Source organism: Mesocricetus auratus, unplaced genomic scaffold (assembly GCF_017639785.1).
Source record: "Mesocricetus auratus isolate SY011 unplaced genomic scaffold, BCM_Maur_2.0 contig_3437_pilon_obj, whole genome shotgun sequence".
NCBI classification, from domain to species: domain Eukaryota; kingdom Metazoa; phylum Chordata; class Mammalia; order Rodentia; family Cricetidae; genus Mesocricetus; species Mesocricetus auratus.
Window position 1 is genome coordinate 10,574 of NW_024434113.1, and position 20,393 is coordinate 30,966.

The 20,393-nt window shown below is 45.4% G+C and overlaps 1 pseudogene; it reads left to right on the forward strand.

Moving 5' to 3' along the window:
* Nucleotides 1-5,146: 5,146 nt before the first annotated feature.
* LOC121138555 lies at nucleotides 5,147-9,185 on the forward strand (annotated as a pseudogene).
* Nucleotides 9,186-20,393: the final 11,208 nt, after the last annotated feature.

Here is a 20,393-nt window from a genome sequence, read left to right on the forward strand (position 1 = left end):
AAGAGATATAGATAGATAATTAGATAGACAGGTAGACATAGGTAGATATAGAAAGATAGATGATAGGTTGTAGATAGATTATAAAGATATATAGATAGATGCAGATAGATAGATGATAGACATAGGTAAATACAGACAGATACATTTAGATAGATGATAGAGATAAATAAATGATAGATAGATATTGATAGATAGATATATACATAGGCAATATAGACAGACAGATAAAGATACATAGAGATAGATATACAGATAGATGGATAGATAGATGATAGATAGAATTAGATAGAACAATGACAAATGAGATGATAGATATAGATAGACAGATGGTAGACAGAGACAGATATAGATAAATGATAGATGGATAAAGATAGATGATAGCTGATAGATATAGATAGATGACAGATAGATGATAGACAGATAGATGATAGATGTAGAAAGAGATTCTATTCTTAATTTCTGTGACTCTAGAGAAACCTGACTAATACTGTGGGATTTCCACTCAAATAAATTTCTGTACTAATTTTGAATTTATACTCTAACTACACATCAGAATACACTTAACAAATACTTTAATATCACAATACATAAATTTGCAGAAACTATCATTTTCTATTACATAAAGCTAAAGAATAAGGGAGACAGTGAATCATAGGGTTGGGTGTTGTTTCTGATGAAAAATTTCTAAAATAATAAGAGTCATTAGATACATGGCTAAATTTGGCTACTTGTTTGTCAAGTTGATAGATAGTTGTTACTTAGTGTAAAACTACTTGTTTATTAATTTAATCTTACAGGCATTCATTTTGGAAACTTATTAAAGTTTAAAAAGGAAAAGCCATCATCAAAGGTCCAATCACCAAGGAAAGAGAAAGTAAACTCTGTCTCCAGTTGTAAAGCTACCAGTTACAATTGTAGCTAAAGGACTGAATGATGGGGCTGGAGAGATGTTCCAGCAGCTAAGAACATTGGCTGCTCTTCCAGAGGACCTAGATTCAATTCTCAGCACCCACACAGTGGTCACAACTGTCTGTAGCTACAGTTCTAGGGGACCTGATACCACACAGTGCTATACATGCAGGAAAAAAGTATCAATGCACATAAAATAAATAAATGTAAAGTGCTGAATGAAATTTAGCATCACCTTCTGAATGGAGAAATCTTATTCCAGTAGCATCCTAACTTGATGGATTTCTAAGAGTTATGTTTGTACACCACTACTGCCTGACTACACAGTTTGTTTTGTTGTTGTTTTACTGAAAATGGGACACATCTGATCCTGGCAGCACCAATCTATGTCAGAGCAGATGATGGGCATTAAAGAAACTCCACATGTGCTTTATTTCCTTTATAGCAAAAGTAAGCCACTGGGCAAGAAAGTGCTCTTGCCTCAACTGCTGACAGTGTGTTATCCAAATTGGGCCAGCAGGACACAATAGAGAGTGAATGTCAACCTTCTTTAGACAAGGTGGGACAGTCCTTCAAAAACACTGCCTCAAAGAAAAGTGTGTCAAATATGCTAGGCCGGTAGGCCAAAGGTGAATGACCAAATGTTACAGAGGACACTTGGGTAACTGTCCAGGCAGCCAGCAGTTTCTGTCATTTCTCACAATTTTTGGTAGTCTGTTGCTTACACTTCCTGCTTACTCAGGTAATATTATTTCCTTCTTGATATCACATTCAGACCAAAAATTCACTTAAGAAATGTAAAGTGTATAAGGTTGAGAGAACAAAAATGATATTTTTGACAATGCAAGTTAGAATTAGGTACAACATTTTGGACAAAGCAAAATAGGAAAGAGAGGGGAGTATTTTTTATGAGGTAGTCAAATGCTGATGAGCTAGACATTGTTGATGCATTTATTGCCTTGAATATTGTATATAGTTACTATACTTATTGTATATACTTTTTCTTATATCACTTGTAACCTTTTTTATTTTAGATAGAAAAGAAAATGTGGTGATATTTTTTTTGTTCCTTGGAGGCCTGTATTCATGGAGTTTATGGTGGTTGTTCCAGGCCTTATCACAGTTCAAATCCTTTCTATAAAAAGCTGAAGTTGGAGCATGAGCAGGCCACACTGGGCATGCAGAGCTTGGAGAATGAGAAAACCCAGGCTTCAGAAAATTCCATGAGCTTACCAAGGAGACAGGCTTCTACTGGAAAGTTGGTGTCTTGTCAGGGACCTAAAATATTGTGGAATGGTCATTTCTGTGTCATTGAAAGGGACAGTTTATGTGAGTCAAGAAGGTTAAAACACCCAAAGAATACGTCTGAGTAAAAGAAAGTCAAAATGTGTAAATGCAATGTGGAAAGGTTTTATTTGTTATTCTTCCTTTAATGAAAATATCATATAGAGTTGGGTGGTGGCAGGGCACATCTTTAGTCCATGACTCAGTAGGCAGTGGCAGGTGGATGTCTGTGAGTTGGATGCCAACATGGTCTACCAAGTTAATTCCAGGAGAGGCTCCAAAGCTACACAGAGAAATCTTGTCACAAAAAACTAAGTAAAATGAGGATATCTATGTCACTATACATACAAGCCATGTTAACCTAGAATGTGGAAAGAAGCAATGTACCTCTCTTTCTCTCTCTCTCCTGCTTTCTCTCTTTCTGGCTCTCAGGAGATATGAAAGATATTTTTTTTGGTTTTTCGAGACAGGGTTTCTCTGTGGCTTTGGAGGCTGTCCTGGAACTAGCTCTTGTAGAACAGGCTGGCCTCAAACTCACAGAGATCTGCCTGCCTCTGCCTCCCGAGTGCTGGGATTAAAGGCGTGTGCTACCAATGCCCGGCCAAAAGATATTTCTTTAATAGTCCCCACTTTCAGTAAATTTGTTGAAGATGATACAAGTTTACAATTAGTTGGTTTTACAGCATCATTAGAAAGACATCAACAAACTTATACTAGGGAAAACCCTTATGAGAATTTCATTGTATGAATACTTCCATTTGTCATGGTATATTTTGCCAGTGTACTATGACCCACACTATAGGGAAATTTATGAATGCATATGTATGGCAAAGCTCTGAGTTCCTCCAGTTCTTTTCAAATATGTGAGAAATCTCATTAAAAAGCCATAAATATGGGCCATGAAAGAAAGGCGCTTACTCTCACAGGTATCTGCTAAGCCATAAAACAACCCCTCATGAAGGGAAGCATCATGAATCTAAAACTTAAGGTCTCATTCCTCTTTTCAATTAGGCCAAATCATCAAATCAATTTATAAAGAAACTAAGTTTCAGCATTATAATTTATACGGCAAAGGTTTTAAAAGTCATATGGGACAGAACCCAGTGAATACAATCAATGTGTTAATAAATATTGTGTGTTATAGGCATCTTCAAAGCATAAGAAAAATCATACTGGAGAGAAACCATATGAAAGTCTTCAGTATGGTGAAGTCTTTGCATGTCACAGCTATCTCTGTCTCCATAAAAGAACACATACAGGAGAGAAAACCCATGAATGTAATCAGTGTGATAATGTGTTTGAAAGTCATGGTGAGCTTCAAAGACATAAAAGAACACAAACTATGGTAAACCTTTTGCACATGTCAGTACTCTCCAAATACATACAAGAAGACATACTGGATAGAGACCTTACAAATTTAATCAATGTGGTAAAGCTTTGCAACTTGTAGTGAGCTTAAAAGACATAAGCAAACATATACGAGGGAAACCTTATGAATATAATCAATGTGGTAAGGCTTTTTCACAACATATCAATCTCATAGCTCATAAAAGAGCACACACTGGAAAGAAACACTATGAATGTTATCAATGTGGTAAGACATTTTCTGTCAAGATGGACAGATCTCTCTAATTTTGTAAAACAGCCTAGTCTTAAGTGTGAATTCTAGGCCAGACAGGGAGTCATAGAAATACTGTTCTTAAAAAGAAGAGAAAAAAATATTACAGAAGGGAAAATGACAAAATTAATGAAAAATTAAAACATATTTATTCAGTTTGACTAATTTGGAGCTAAAAAGAAAATATAGGGTAAATAATCCATCCCTGGGGTCCTAACAGGCTTAGATAGAAGGTCATTATATTCAAAGCTAAATTATATAATGAAGAAAAATAATGAGTTTTCCCCATCTTTAAAACACTCCCACGTTGTCAGTTCCTGTCTATCCTGTAAGGTGGTCAGATATGAAGTAAATGTTTTTCCATAGAGGCATTCTCACTTGGAAGACCCAAGTATTTTCCCACAATGAGATTCACAGGGAAATTAAAATTTTACAGGTATACTGATTCACTAGTTGCAGGCCAAAAGTAGACCCCACAATGCTGATTTCTGGTCTCTACATAACTGTCATGGTCTAAAAACTTGTAATCACATTTCACACACACACATTTAAGAGAAACTATTTATTTTTAATAAATCACATTGCCATGACATTATAACTCATCTATAGACAATCACCTTTGAAGGCAGGACTTCAAGATGAAGTGCCCCTTTGGAAAATAATGGGGACATAAATAAGCAGGGAATATCAAATAATAATTACTTATATTCATATCCATAGCACATGAAGCTATGTTATGAAATAATGGCAGGGACCACATGGTGACCATTGCTGCTTGACAAAGTTCCAGCATTTCAACATTGCAGACCAACCTCACTTCTCCATCACCTGCAGAGGCAGGCAGATCTTTGTGAGCTCCAGGACAGACTGGCAAAATGTGTTCCAGGACAGCCAAAGCCACACATAGAAACCCTGCATTGAAAAAGTTGATGAATTCCACCTTTACTGTTTGTTGGCAGTGCTTGTGTTTAACCCCAGCACTCAAGAGCCAGAGGCAGTCAGATTTTCAGAGTTTGTAGCCAGCCAGATCCACAGAATGAGTTCCAAGTCTACACAAACAAACCCTGTCTAGAAAACACACACACGCATGCACTCATGTAGCTGTTGTCTCTCTCTCTCTCTCTCTCTCTCTCTCTCTCTCTCTCTCTCTCTCTCTCTCTCTCTCTCTCTCCCTGCCTTCCTTTTCTTTTATAAACCTCAGGCTGGTCTTGATCTCACTATGTAGCCCAGACTGGAATCAACCTCTTGATCCTTCTGCCTCAGCCTCCTGAGTGCTCATGGAGGGCGTTAATTATAGTATTGCCTGGAGGTTGTTGGATAGTCTCTACTCAAAAGGGAATATCTGGTCCTTCAGGCCCTCCAGGCCATCCAGGCCCTCCAGGCATCCCTGGGGACGGAAGTCTACCAGGTCCTGCTGGCCTCCCAGGAATTCCAGGTGTTGATGGAGTCTGGGTCTTCCTGGCAACGTGATTATGATGCCATTCCATCTTGCGAGTGGTTCATCATCCAAAGGGCCCCCAGTCTCCTTCCAGCAGGTCCAGGCCCAGGCAATACTGCAACAGGCTCAGCTCTCCATGAAAGGGTCCCCTGGCCCAGTGGGGCTCACTGGATGCCCAGGCCCTGTGGGCCTTCCTGGATACCCAGGTCTGAAAGGTGAATCAGGAGAAACAAGGCCACAGGGTCCCCGAGGATTACAGGGCACTCCTGGGCCTCCCAGCCAGGAAGTCAAAACAGGCCGAGCTGGAGCAGATGGGGCTCCGGGGCTCCCCGGAGACACAGGACCTAAGGGTGACTGGGGCTTTGATGGCCTTCCAGGGCTGCCTGGTGAGAAGTGCCAGAGGGGTGACTTTGGACATGTAGGGCAACCTGGCTCCCCAGGAGAGGATGGGGAGAAGGGCCTGCAAGGACCTGCAGGGCCCACTGGCCAGGCTGGAGAGCCTGGTCCCTGAGGTCTGATTGGCCCCAGAGGCCTCCCTGGACCCCTGGGATGCCCGGGTGTGACCGGAAGTGATGGTGTGCCAGGTGGCAAAGGCAACGTGGGCCCTCCTGAAGAAACAGGTCCCCCAGGACAGCAAGGAAACCATGGCTCCCAGGGAATTCCAGGCCCTCAGGGGCCCATTGGTGCTCCTGGGGAAAAGCGTCCCCCAGGAAACCCCGGAATTCCAGGTGTCCCAGGAGCTGAGGGCCCCCTGGGTCACCCCGGCCATGAGGGTCCTACAGGAGAAAAGGGGGCCCAGGGTCCACCAGGATCAGCAGACCCTCTGGCCTATCCTGGACCTCGCGGTGTGAAGGGTACCTCTGGCAACCAGGACCTCCAAGGAGAGAAAGGAGAAAGGGGAGAGGATGGCTTTCCTGGCTTCAAGAGTGATGAGGGACCAAAAGGCGACCGGGGAAACGCAGGACTCCCAGGTCCCAGAGGAGAGGATGGTCCAGAAGGACAAAAGGGGCCTTAGGGACTGGCTGGGGATGAGGGTCTCCCAGGAGCAGCAGGAGAGAAGGGCAAGCTTGGAGTGCCAGGTCTCCCAGGTTACCCAGGACACCTAGGACCTAAGCATCTGTTGGATTTCCTGGACCCCTGGGACCCCTAGGGGAGAAGGGCGAAAGGGGCAAAGCAGGGCAGCCAAGGGAGGAAGGAGAACGTGGTATGCCTGGCTGTCGAGGAGACCGGGGATAACCAGGGACCACAGGCCAGCCTGGTTCCAAGGTTGATGTGGGCCAAGATGGGTCTCCTGGGGTTCCTGGAGTAAAGGGTCTCCCTGGTCTGCAAGGTCCTCCAGGATTCCCTGGACCAAAGGGTCCCCCAGGTCCTCAGGGGAAAGATGGAGTTCCTGGGCTTCCTGGACAAAGAGGAGAATTGGGCTTCCAAGGTCAGACAGCCGCCCCCTGGACCAGCTGGTGTTCTTGGTCCTCAGGGGGAAGGTAGGGGACATGGGGCCTCTGGGCGAGAGGGGCCCCCAGGGCCCCCTGGGCCTCCTGGTGAACAAGGTCTTCCAGGCATAGAAGGCAAAGAAGGCACCAAGGGTGAACTAGGACCCCTGGGGTCCCCCAGGAAGGAGGGGCCATTGGTTTGAAGGGAGACAAGGTTCCCCCAGTCCTGTTGGGGCCAATGGCTCCCCAGGTGAACGTGGTCCTGTAGGCCCTTCTGGTGGCATTGAGCTTCCTGGCCAGAGTGGTGGACAAGGCCCTATTGGTCCTGCTGGTGAGAAAGGGTCTCTGGGAGAACGGGGTGCCCCTGGTCCCACTGGCAAAGATAGTATCCTAGGGCTGCCAGGGCTTCAGGGACCCCCTGGAGCTGCAGGGCCTTCTTGTGAGGAAGGAGACAAGGAGGAAGTAGGGATGCCCGGTCACAAGGGAAGCAAAGGGTGTAAAGGAGATGCGGGCCCACCCGGACCAACAGGGATAAGGGGTCCAGCCGGTCATCCAGGCCTCCTGGGTGCTGATGGGCCTCAGGGTCGCCGGGGATCCCCTGGCCTCTTGGGCAGAAGGGAGATGATGGAGTCTGAGGCTTTGTAGATGTAATTAGTCCTCCAGGTCTGCAGGGGCTGCCAGGCCCTCCTGGGGAGAAGGGCAAGGTTGGAGACTTGAGATCCATGGGTCCCCATAGAGCTCCAGGCCCTCGGGGTCCCCCTGGGCCCAGTGGATCAGAGGACCCTCCAGGGCTGCCTGGAGGAGTAGGGCAGACTGGTGCTGTGGGTGAAAAGGGTGACCCGGGGGATACTGGAGCCGCTGGACCCCCAGGAGTTCCTGGCATTCCTAGACCCAAAGGCGAAATAGGTGAAAAGGGGGATTCGGGTCCATCAGGGGCTGCTGGACCTCCAGGTAAGAAGGGACGCCCTGGAGAAGACGGGCCTAAGGGGAGAATGGGCCCCACAGGACTCTCTGGAGATCTAGGACCGCCGGGAGACCCTGGAGTTCAGGGTGTGGACGGCCCTCCAGGAGAGATGGGAGATCCTGGTGACATTGGGGGTCCGGGGCCACCTGGAGCTTCAGGAGAACATGGTGCCCATGGACTCCCTGGCAAGAGGGGTTCCCCTGGCCGCATGAGACCAGAAGGCAGAGAGGGAGAGAAAGGAGCCAATGGAGATGCTGGGCCTGATGGGACCCCAGGCAGAACAGGCCACACAGGGGCTCGAGGGCCCCCTGGATGGCTTGGGCCTGATGGTCTCCCAGGGATCCCTGGTCCTGTGGGTGAACCAGGCCTCCTGGGACCTCCTGGGCTGATAGGCCCTCCAGGGCCCCTGGGCCCCCCTGGCCTCCCAGGGCTGAAGGGAGATGCTGGCCTCAAGGGGGACAAGGGCCACCTTGGGCTAATAGGCCTTATTGGTCCCCCGGGGGAGGCTGGTGAGAAAGGCAATCAGGGGTTGCCAAGAGCGCAGGGCCCTCCAGGGCCCCAGGGAGACGCCGGTCTTCCTGGTCCGGCTGGTTCATTAGGTCACCCTGGTCCCCCAGGTGTGGTGGGCCCTCTGGGGCAGAAGGGATCCAAGGGGTCCCCGGGATCTATTGGTCCTCGTGGAGACACTGGACCAGCGGGTCCTCCTGTCCCCCCGAACCCCCTGCTAGGCCGCATGGTCTGCGAAGGCACCGCTCAGTGCTGGACACCCCGGAAGGTGGCCTGGAGGAGGTGGTGGCCTCACTCGATTCACTGAGCTTGGAGCTGGAGCAGCTACGACGACCTCCTGACACAGCCGAGCACCCAAGCCTCATATGCCATGAGCTTCACCATAACCACCCACACCTGACCGATGGAGACTACTGGATTGACCCCAATCAGGGCTCCTCACGGGATGCCTTCAAGGTTTTCTGCAACTTCACTGTGGGAGGCGAGGCCTGTCTCTACCCGGACAAGAAGTTTGAGATGGTGAAACTGGCCTCTTTATCCAAAGAGAAGCCTGGAGACTGGTACAGCACTTTCCGCAGAGGGAAGAAGTTCTCCTATGTGGATGCTGATGGCTCCCCCGTGAATGTGGTCCAACTGACCTTCCTGAAGCTGTTGAGTGGTGTAGCCCATCAGAGGTTCACTTACTCCTGCCAGAACTCAGTGGCCTGGCTGAATGAAGCTGCTTGTGACCACAGGCGCTCCATCCGCTTCCAAGGGACCAACTGGGAAGAGCTGTCCTTCAACCAGACAACAGCAACTACCGTGAAGTTCTCCCATGATGGCTGCCAGCTCCGGAAGGGACAGGCGAGGACCCTCTTTGAATTCAGCTCTTCTCGTGCTGGCTTTCTGCCTCTGTGGAATGTGGCTGCCGTTGACTTTGGTCAGACGAACCAGAAGTTTGAGTTTGAACTTGGTCCCATCTGCTTTAGCAACTGAGCTTTTGAGATGGGAAGGAAGCTGAAGGGAGCCCGCGTAGGGCTGCTTGGTGCTCAGGCTTCGCGGCCATTCTATTTTTCACCGGGAACTCTGGATCCAGGCTTGTGGGACTCTGTTCTTTCTCCTGTGTGTGGACGGATGAGAGTGGAGAGCCCAGCTCCCTCCCGTTCATCCCAAGGCAACAGCCCACGGTATGCTGGCTCCTTCTCTTCCCCATCCAACCGCCCACTGCCTCCCCGAGACTTCTATGCAAGGAGCTTATAACTCAGAACTGATGAAAATCCCCGCACATGCCTCCTCCCCGCCATCAGTGCCCTCCGTACCTATTGGTGCTACCCCTTCCCATAGTGAAGGACTGGATGCCTCCTGATCCCTGGCTGGGACCCTTCCCTCTTACGCCTTCCTGGAGTACCAGATAAAGCAAGATTCAAGTGGGCCTTCCATTCCAAGATGTGCCTTCCTGCTGCTTCCTTGACCCAGCTCTGCATACTCTTCTTCTCCACTCGGCCACTCCCGAGTCCCCAAGCACAAATCAGGATCCTATATGGTGCTAGCCTGTTCATAACTGGGAACTGTATGAAAAGGGAATGAATGGTCTATTTAATCTGCTTCCTTCGGAAGGAAGTCTGGTGTGAGGAGCTGCCCTCGCTATCGCTATTGCCGTTAGAAGATGGCGCTGACATCTGCTGTCAGTTGGAGTTAACCGTTTAAGCTGTGCCTCTCCCGTGGCGTCATCTGGGGTGATGTGCAAACCACCAATCCCGGCTCTACACGTCTCACTCGGAGCTCCTAGGCTTATATAAGGGGCTGGGTTTCTTAGCTTGGGGTCTCCCTCTAAGAAGCTGATCATCTATCTCTCAAGATGCATTAAAGCTTTACTGCAGAAGGATCCGAGTGTTCTGCGTCGTTCTTGCTGGCGAGACGGTAGCGCGGGACAGTCTGGGATATGATGAGAGATTCCAGAAGGATCTCTACCATCCCTTAACTCAGTATGCATCCTTCTTTCCCAGGTCACAGGGCAAAATTGGCATCTCAAGAATAAACCAAGAAACTGTGAGAAAAAAAAGAAAACAGACACACATAAACACACACCCAAACAAACACACACATACCAAACAAAAACAAAAACCAATAAAACAAAACACATAAGGAAAGAATAAGATCTACCTTTAGTATGGATCACACCATTTGGTGGTAGCCTGCATATATAAAAGATATTGAAGGAGGAAGCTCTCTCTCTTTGGCTGCTTACCCTAGCTCTGACTACCAAGTTCATTCCTTTACTAGCATTAGAGCCTATGTCTTTGGAATTTTGGTACACAATGAAGACCAGATGAGACATCCAGCCTGATGAGCTAAAGAACTACTGGACTCTTCAAATTTCCATTGGTAGGCAGCCATTGTTGAACTACCTGGGCCAGAGCCTGTGATACATGCTAATAAATCCACTTTCTACATACATGGAGAGGTTAATGCCACCATTCCTGTTCACATATAGAACAGTGAATAACACTGTTGGATTTATCTATAGCAAGTGCTATAGAAATGCATATCTCTGCTGATATAGAAATGGTCTTTGTCTGGTGTGGAAGGCAGAGTCCAGAAAAATTACCTCCAAACTATTACAAATGATCCACCCCTGATTTACAACCACACATGAGGCCCATCCTGATCTCAAAGAACAGGCCTGGAACAAGGCATCCTCCCTATTCATATGCAAAATACTATGCTGACCTGAAACACCTCTACAGCTCATAAAATCCCTTTGTACCCTGGGAGTGAGCTTCACTGAATCTCACCATGGTGCCTGTCTGTAGCAGAAATTAGAAAATGCGTTCTAATCCCTTATTGCTGAAGGGTGATGCCATCCCCTCTTGTCTCAGTTTGTAAACTATCTTTGACATTTGTAAAGCAAACCTGACAGTGGAATGTTGTAACATGTTGTCTTCCCACCAGCCGCTTGGACCCTGCGACTGAGCTGTCTGAGGCCCCAAATGATAAGAAGGATGCAATATTAATTATGAAGCTGTTGGCTATTTGCTTGGTTTCTCACCGTCTTGCTCTGGCTTAAGTATTTAGCCCATCATTGCTAATCTGAGTATTTCCAAGTCTCTTACTGGACTTTTGACTTCTCCCACATCCTACATGGTGACTCCCTGTGCTTCTCTTTCCCAGAGTCCTCCTTGACTCCTAGTGCCACCTGTCTTGCTTCTCTATTGTTCAACAGTGCTTTATTCAATTAACTGATAGACAATATACACACAGGATGTCCCCCATTGGAATGTAATATCCAGAACTTCTAGAAACTAGATCTTCAGGCGGGTGTTGGTGGCACACACCTTTAATACCAGCACTGGGGAGGCAGAGACAGGAGGATCTCTGTGAGTTTTAGGCCAGCCTGATCTACAGGGAGAGTTCCGGGACAATCTCCGAAACAATACAGAGAAACCCTGTCTAGAAAAAAAAGAAAGAAAAAGAAAGCAGACCTTCTGTTTCCAAATCTGTCTTCCTGCTGTACAAAAAAGCAAACCCTATGTGTGCACACGGACAGTGATATCACCAGCTCATAGTCTCCCAGGATGTCAGATCCTCCCTCTCACTAGGGAATCCACATTCAACAAAGCTCAGAGGCCAAGGGCCCCTGCTCAAGTCAACACAGGGACTAACAGAATCTCAATCTGGCTCATGGTTCATCCTAGCCCACACAGTCCAGATTTTTCTTTTGTTTGTTTTTTTGCTTCCTTATTGACCAAGAGTGCTTTACTCAGTTAACCGATAGACAACATACACGCAGGATGTCCCCCATCAGAAGGTAATGTCCAGAACTTCTAGAAACCAGATCTTCAGCATAGCATTGGTGGCACACACCTTGAATCCCATCACTTGGGAGGCAGAGGCAGGAGGATCTCTATGAGTTCTTGGCCAGCCTGGTCTACAGAGTGAGTTCCACGACAGCCTCCAAAACAATACAGAGAAACGCTGTCTTACAAATGTTTTATTTCCACCAAGAGGTGGTGGCACAAAACTTTAGTTTTGTCTCAAAAAAACAAAAAAAAAAACAAAAAAACATTAACGATAATTAATAATAAAATTAATAATGAAATAATAGTAATAACGAATAACAATAATAAGAATAACACTAGTAACACTAATAACAGTAGGGGTTGTTTAGTGTAGATGGAGCTGGGGATGAACGAATGAATGACCTGGGGTGAATTAGTGAAGCTGAAGTGAGGCCAGGCTATACCTCCCTGTGTCCTTGGTTGCCTCCCTGTGACTCCGCCCCTATGACTGCTTCCTGCCTCCTGTGTCCGTGGCCCCGCCCCGCAACCCTAGACTCCGCCCCTCTGCCTCTGGCCCCTCCCTTAAAGGCTCTGTGACTCCTCCCCCTGCATCTGTGGACTCTCCCCGATCCTGTGACACCACCCTCTCTCCAGGCCCCGCCCATGTCTCTGTGACTCCGCCCTCAGCGACTCGGGCCCCGCCCATGTCCCTATGACTCCGCCCCTGTGAGTCTGGCCCCGCCCCTGATTTACATAAAACAAATAATGGGAGAAAACCCGCATTTTCCTCTGTGGATTCTCGTGGGGCGTGGCCCGGGCGGGGTCACGGGTTCCCATGGCAGGTGCGGGGCCCGCACGGCGAGCAACAGCCACGACGTCACCTGACGGCACCACGCCCTACAGTCACCTGACAACGTCACCCCACCACCCCACTTCCTGTCTGGCCCCGCCCCATTCCCTGTCAGGAGGAAGTGAAGGAGCATGGGGGAGGACACATTTATGCTCATTTGCATATTAATGAGCGAAAACAGATCTGGGCTCTCATTTGCATATTCATGAGAGGAACCAGGCCTGCAGTCTCTGGTCCAGGAAGTCCCACCTGCTTCCCTTTGACAGACTGGAGCCTCTCTGCCAGTGATGGACAGGAAGCTGGGAGATCACACGGAAGTCCCTCCCCTCTGGGGCTGATTGACAGTTGCCGCGGATCACCAGGAAATCAAAGGCTCTCAGTGATTCCCGCCTCAGTTTCTGGTCCCGGAAGTCCCGCCTTCGCCCCTTAGACAGACAGGGGAGATGCGGAAGTCCCTCCCTTCCGCGGCTGATTGACGGAAAAGCCGAAGCCCCTCCGGGATTCCAGCCTCCGTGCTGGTCGCAGAAGTCCCTCCCTCTTTCCGTCTGATTGACCTGAGCCTTCAGGCAGTCCCTCCCTCTGATTGACATGAGCATCTGGGAAGTCCCTCCCGGGCGACAACAGATGGACACCCAGCCCCGCCATGGTGCCCTGGCCGCTGACTTCACCCCTTCCTCCAGCAGGTCCCCTCCCCCCCGCCCCGCAGGAAGTTGCATAACCCATAATAGTATAAATGGGCCCACAGGACCCCGAGCCTGGTGAGGGGCAGGAGCTTGGAGGCGAGGGGCGGGGCCTCGGGGAAGAATGGGCGTGGCCTCAGGGACCGGGGTGGGACTGGGCGGCCTGGACTCCAGCGTGACCACTCAGGGGGCGTGGCCAACTACTAAGGTCAGCTTCCTGGCAGCTACGTGAGGTGGGCGGAGCCTGAGGCGGCGGTGGGCGGAGCCCGCGGGGTGGCGCGATGACGTCACACGCTAGCGGTGATAGAAGACTGCCGCGCCAAGATCGGGGCTTTCACGGAAGTGGCAGGGCCGTCTGCGGGAGGGGGCGGGGCTCCAGCAGTGACGTCACCGACCCGTGTCCCCACCCTCTGTGGGCGGAGCCGGCGATGATTGACTTGGTGGGGGCGGGAACATGAGAGTTTGTGGCTCCTTCCAGGTGGCGTGTGGGCTGGGCGGGGCGGTGACGTCATGGGGTCACTCACTTCCCGTATGTGTCACGTGACCAACACCAGCGTCTTCCTCGCTGGGCGCCATGCCTGCCTGGATCCTGTTCCCCGGGTCGGGTGCTGACCCCTGACACCTGGGTAACCTATGACGTCACGGGCATGGGCGCGGCCCCAGGCTGTAGGCAGCGGGTGAGGGGCTGGGGCGGGGTCAAGGTAGGGGCGGAGTCACTCGGTGAGTTGGGCGGAGCCTTGGCAGAAGTGCTGGGCCAGCTGGGAGAGGTGGGGCTTCTGTCCTTGGACTGTGAATACCCTGTGATGCTTACGTTCTTACCATCTTCAATATCGAAAAATGTGCAGCACCCTGGAGAGGTCATATCCTACCCTGGAAATGTATTTTTTAGGAAAAAAAGAAAAATGGCAAGAGAAAGTGTACCTATATTGAACACCACAATGAGGTCTCCAGCTGCCATGGACTAACATCAGCTGAGTATGGGAGCTCAATGGGATGAGGGTCCTCGAATTAGGTGGGTAAGTAATTGGTGGTAACAAGCAAACACAGATGCAGATAGAATCTGAATTTAATTTGCAGTTCTCAAGCATGATTTTTTAAACAGTTTCAATGTAAGGGGGTGTTTTTTGAAGCAAACCCAAACAGATGACATTGTTGTTACTTGGTACAGTAATGCAGAAATCCCAAACATAAGATTGTCCAGGGTTAGTCAAAATACAAAATTGTACATGGTTAAGGATAACCACATATTTCTTAAATCAAGTTACTGAATATTTATGGACAGTTACTGTTTAACATCAACTACCTAGTTCTTGAACGAAGTTTATTTAAAATGTGGTGCCATTGTAACTCTTTTTTTTATTAAAAACCTTCTTTACCATGTGAAGCAAGCTCATTGCTAATTTACATAAATTAAATGTAAGTTTTCTTTACCATAAACATAAGGCCACTCACAATAACAACTGTGCAGCCATATAAAATTATATTCATGGAAATTTTTTACTGTTTGCACTTATGTCATGATATGAATGATTTGGAAAGCACCCATTTTTACAGAGAAGATGCTATGGCTACTTACCCCATCTCAGGGTATGGTTTCTTGTCTATTTCTTTTGTTTAATATGTCAATACAGGCTTTTAGGATCATTTAATATGAAAAAGGAATAGAAGAATAAACAGAAATTGAAACAAGAACCAGGGCCCATTTTTTTTCCAACAGAGAATTTCACAACCAGTTCCAGGAGATCTCCCTCTTTTTAAGTTATCGCCTCAGACTGTGGAACTTGTAACACAGATTCTACTGGACCTGATGTGACAGCAACTGCCAACTGAAAAGCCACAGAGCTTATAAAGGGCTTTTTAGGGACAGTTTTACCCAGGAGAAGATTTCTATTTGGGATTGACTGCTTTTCAATCCCTGAGCTGGAACATGCTTAGACAATGCCTGGGTTTTTTTCTTTTTCTTTTTTGTTTTGTTTTGTGTTTTCGAGACAGGGTTTCTCTGTGGCTTTGGAGGCTGTCCTGGAACTCCCTTGGTAGTCCAGGCTGGTCTCGAAATGCCTGGATTTTGTGCTCAGGGACTGGCTGATTTTGAGCTCAGGGATTTTTTTTTGGTTTTTACAAGACAGGGTTTCTCTGTATTGTTTTGGAGGCTGTCGGTCCAGCCCAGGCTCGAACTCACTGAGATCTGCCTGCCTCTGCCTCCCGAGTGCTGGGATTAAAGTCGTGTGCCAACACCACCCGGCTGAGCTCAGGGATTTTTTAGGTTAATCCTTAATTGGTCAAAGATAGAGTGAGTTTCTTTTGCTCTGCTTTAAGGACAGAGTCTATTTCTTTCACTGTCTCTTTTGTAAACTTTGACTCTTGTGTCATAGAAGAGGTGTTTCTTTCAATGACCCTGATTTCAGTTAAAAAGTATATTTCTGCTGGGCGTTGGTGGCGCACGCCTTTAATCCCAGCACTCGGGAGGCAGAGGCAGGCGGATCACTGTGAGTTCGAGACCAGCCTGGTCTACAAGAGTTAGTTCCAGGACAGCCTCCAAAGCCACAGAGAAACCCTGTCTCGATAAACCAAAAAAAAAAAAAGTGTATTTCGTTGGCTAGGGATTCAAGATCAGTGTGAGTTTTTGAGGTTCTTGCTTAATGGTCATAGTGTTTCTATTACAGTGCCTCTGGTTTCAGGGTCCAGGGTGGTATTCTTTGACTGGTCTATTTGCTCAGAGCTTCATAAATCTGTTTTTCCCCATGAGTTTACTGGTGCAAACATGTAAACAGACATCATATTCCTTGTACAAACTGTTGTCACAGTTACTTTTCTCTACAGAATAAATACGGTTGGGTGTTGGATAATGATTATACCCAATCTTTTATAAGAAATGTACTTCCTTCTTTTCATACTCATTACAATTTCAGTTTACAAAGGCTTCAACAGATTGATTAAACACAAATATTTACATCTATAAAATACAAAAAATTAGCACGCTGCAGTTTCATTTTTTCTCAAGGTTTTGATACATACAAAAGGATTTACACATTGATTGTATTCATAGGGTTTCTATCCAGTATGTGTTATTTTTATGTGTTCATAGATGACTGTGACTTGCAAAGACTGTATCAGTCTTATTACAGTCATAGTGTGTGGCGATGTTTTGATTTTGCTTTAACAAAGAATGTTTTCCTGAGAATGAGAGGTAGTCATTCTAGTGACACATACAGGCCAGGCACTGAAGGCACTTTAAATACAAACATTTGGGAGAGACAGGAAAATGAGGTCTGTGAGTTTGAGATAACCCTGTGATACAATCAATAAAAAGAGAAGCAGAGCCACGTGGTTCTAGCCACAAATTAATCCCAGCACTAGGGGAGTGGAGACAGGGATGAATGTGACTGTGTGAAGAGAGAATGTATGGAGCAAAGAGAAAGAAATTCAGGAATAAGTCTGAGGTTTAAAAGAGACGGCATTCAGTGTGAGGATTTTAATACACAGGATACCCCATTTGTTCTGAGTATTTGTAGAGGTAAGAACTCGTGTTTGTTTGCACTATTTCTCGGATCTTACAGATTTAGCCTCATACATGATTCAGGAATTTTATTACTCAGAAATATCAGAATTCTGCCATCAATAGGGGTTTTCCTCTAGTATGTTTTCTTTTATATATTTGAAGTCTACTGTGCTGAGAAAGATTTTATGACATTGAGTACATATGTAGGGTTTCTCTCCAGGATGTGTTGTTTTATACATTTGAAGATTCCTGGAGCATGCAAAAGCTCTACTACACTGATTATATTCATAGGGTTTCATCCAGTATGTGTTCTTTTATGTACTCGAAGATGACTGTGGTGAATAAAGGCTTTACCGCACTGAGTACATTCATAGGGCTTCTCTCCAGTATGTGTTCTTTCATGTATTTGAAGAGTACTGAGATATTTGAAGGTTTTACCACACTGAGTACATTCATAGGGCTTCTCCCCAGTATGTGTTCTTTTATGTCCTCAAAGAGTACTGTGATATGTGAAGGTTTTACCACACTGAGTACATTCATATGGCTTCTCCCCAGTATGTGTTCTTTTATGTCCTTGAAGACTACTGAGATATGTGAAGGTTTTACCACACTGAGAACATTCATAAGGTTTCTCTCCAGTATGTGTTCTTCTATGCATTTGAAGATAACTGTGCTGAGCAAAGGCTTTTCCACACTGAGTACATTCATAGGGTTTCTCTCCAGTATGTGTTCTTCTATGCATTTGAAGATGGCTTTGCTGAGCAAAGGCTTTTCCACACTGAGTACATATATAGGGCTTCTCTCCAGTGTGTGTTCTTCTATGGACTTGAAGATGACTTTGTTGAGCAAAGGCTTTACCACACTGAGTACATTCATAGGGTTTCTCTCCAGTATGTGTTCTTCTATGAATTTGAAGATGGCTTTGCCAAGCAAAGGCTTTACCACACTGAGAACATTCATAAGGTTTCTCTCCAGTATGATTTCTTTTATACACTTGAAGATAACTGTGCTGAGCAAAGGCTTTTCCACACTGAGTACATTCATTGGGCTTCTCCCTAGTATGTGTTCTTCTATGCATTTGAAGATGGCTTTGCTGAGCAAAGGCTTTACCACACTGAGTACATTCATAGGGTTTCTCTCCAGTGTGTGTTTTTCTATGCATTTGAAGATGGCTTTGCTGAGCAAAGGCTTTTCCACACTGAGTACATTCATGGGGCTTCTCTCCAGTAAGTGTTTTTCTATGTACTGGAAGAGCACTGAGCTGAGCAAAGTCTTTAACACACTCTTGAAATTCATAGTGTTTCTCTCTGGCATGTGTGTTTTTATGCATTTGAAGATGAATTTGGCATAGGTAGGTTTTACAACATTGATTACATTCATGGATTTTCCCTCCAGTCTGTGTTCTTTCATGACTTAGAAGCTGATTGTCATATCCAAAATATTCCCGACATTGAATATATGCAGAAGGCTTCTCTCCTTTTGAACTACTTTCATGTCTGCAAAGGATAATTGACACATGTAAAAGCTTTACTATATTCATGACCTCTGATGGGGAGTGGACTAGGGATGTACTAGGGGGAAAGAGGGGTGGGAGGATGCAAGGGGGCAAGAGGAGGGGTAGGGGAGAGAACTGGGGTTGGAATGTAAAATGAACTCATGATTTAAAAAAATTAAAAACTTAAATATTTATAATTAATTTAACAATTTTGTCTAATTTTAATAACTAATCAGGTATTAAGCTCATTTCACTTTGTTTACATTCATGGTGTACCCTTCATTAAAGATGGTTTTCCATATTTGAAGTTTTTCATGCTATGAAACTTTATTGCCTGGTTTACAAATATTGCATATTTTTCTCCATGAGATTTTTTTCATAATTATGGAGAACAAAAACAATTCTTACATTTATGGCACTTTTATCATTGATAAATTTTTCTCTATTGTGACTCAAACTACATTGACAAGATGAATCAAGAAAATGGGAAATATTTCCACTTTGCTTGTACATGTAGAGTTTTCTGCAGTATAAAAATGAAGCTGGAAATCAAGCACTTGTAAATTTAAATCATGTTCAACAATTCTGCTAAATACACAGTTTACTACATATCTTCTAATTGTTCTGAGATGGAGAGAAGTACATTGCTCCTTTTCATGTCCCTGTGTTCATATGGTTTGCATTTTGAGTGCCATAAGACATACCTACTAAAAGAAGAGTAAGAAATAAAAAGGTTTCCACACTGAAATAATGGATTTTGTATTTGTATTCTTCATGGACATAAAGTACAGGGATTAAGGATTCACATGTCCACCCCCATCTAAAATCATGATTCAAAGTATCTATTTGACTGTACTTAGCAAAATCAGAACATCTATATGACTAACAATAGCTTTACTATGAACTATTTGTTGATGAGAATGTGTTGGAAATATACTTATCACCTTTTCAATGAGTATACCTTCTGTAATATGAGTGGTATGAAACTACATGTATTTGCAATTCTCATCAGCACACCTCTGATGGAGCTATGACTCAAATGGTGTTAAGGCAGTCATATCTTCTCTTCCTTCCTAAAAGAGGACTTGCAAACATAATGCAGTTACTACCTGATAAGTTATATGATCTTGTGACAATTTAATGATAGTCACTGCACTTTATGATGTGATTATGTACACTGATGCTTTTCTTTGCAACTTCCATATACAATAAAGTATCTTCAGAGGCAAATTTATATCAGCAAAAATATGAAAATTACCTTGCAAGCCTTTGAGAACTTTGGTGAGGTTCTTTGATATTATCATCTTCCCGTTTGTAGCCTAAAATATAGCACCAGAAAATGTATGATTTGTCAGTGAAATTTGCTTGAAATTTGACTGTCTTCAATGATCCTTAGAAATATGACTGATTTATTTCCTTGGTCTTCTTCATTCTCACTCAAAATTACAAAAGATCATCAATAACCAAGAAACAGTTGTTCCCTTATTATGAAGAGTGATAGAAAATACACAGAATTACCTATAGCATTGAGGTTCATATAGGTCTCCAGCATCACATCTTTGTAAAGATTCTTCTGTGAAGGATCTAGCAAAGCCCAATCTTCCTGAGTGAAGTTGATATGCAAATCTTGATAGGTTACTGCATACTACAATATGTCATACATGTATAAAACAAATAAGCATGATAAAGACAACACTGTAAATGTATAATTCTTTCACAATATATTCGTATAATGATGCACTTTCCTGTACTTAGTCTATGACACAGGTATAGCATTTAAGTCACTTAAGAAGAAGCCTGATGGGGTTTAGCCTCTATTATTTCTGAATGCTCAGAATGCTATAATATATCACAAGAGAAATACCTATTAACATACACAGAGAGACATGCAAACAGATCAACAGACTGAGTCTACATCAAAGAAATTGTGTGAATAATTCCTTACTATAGACTCTTTTTTT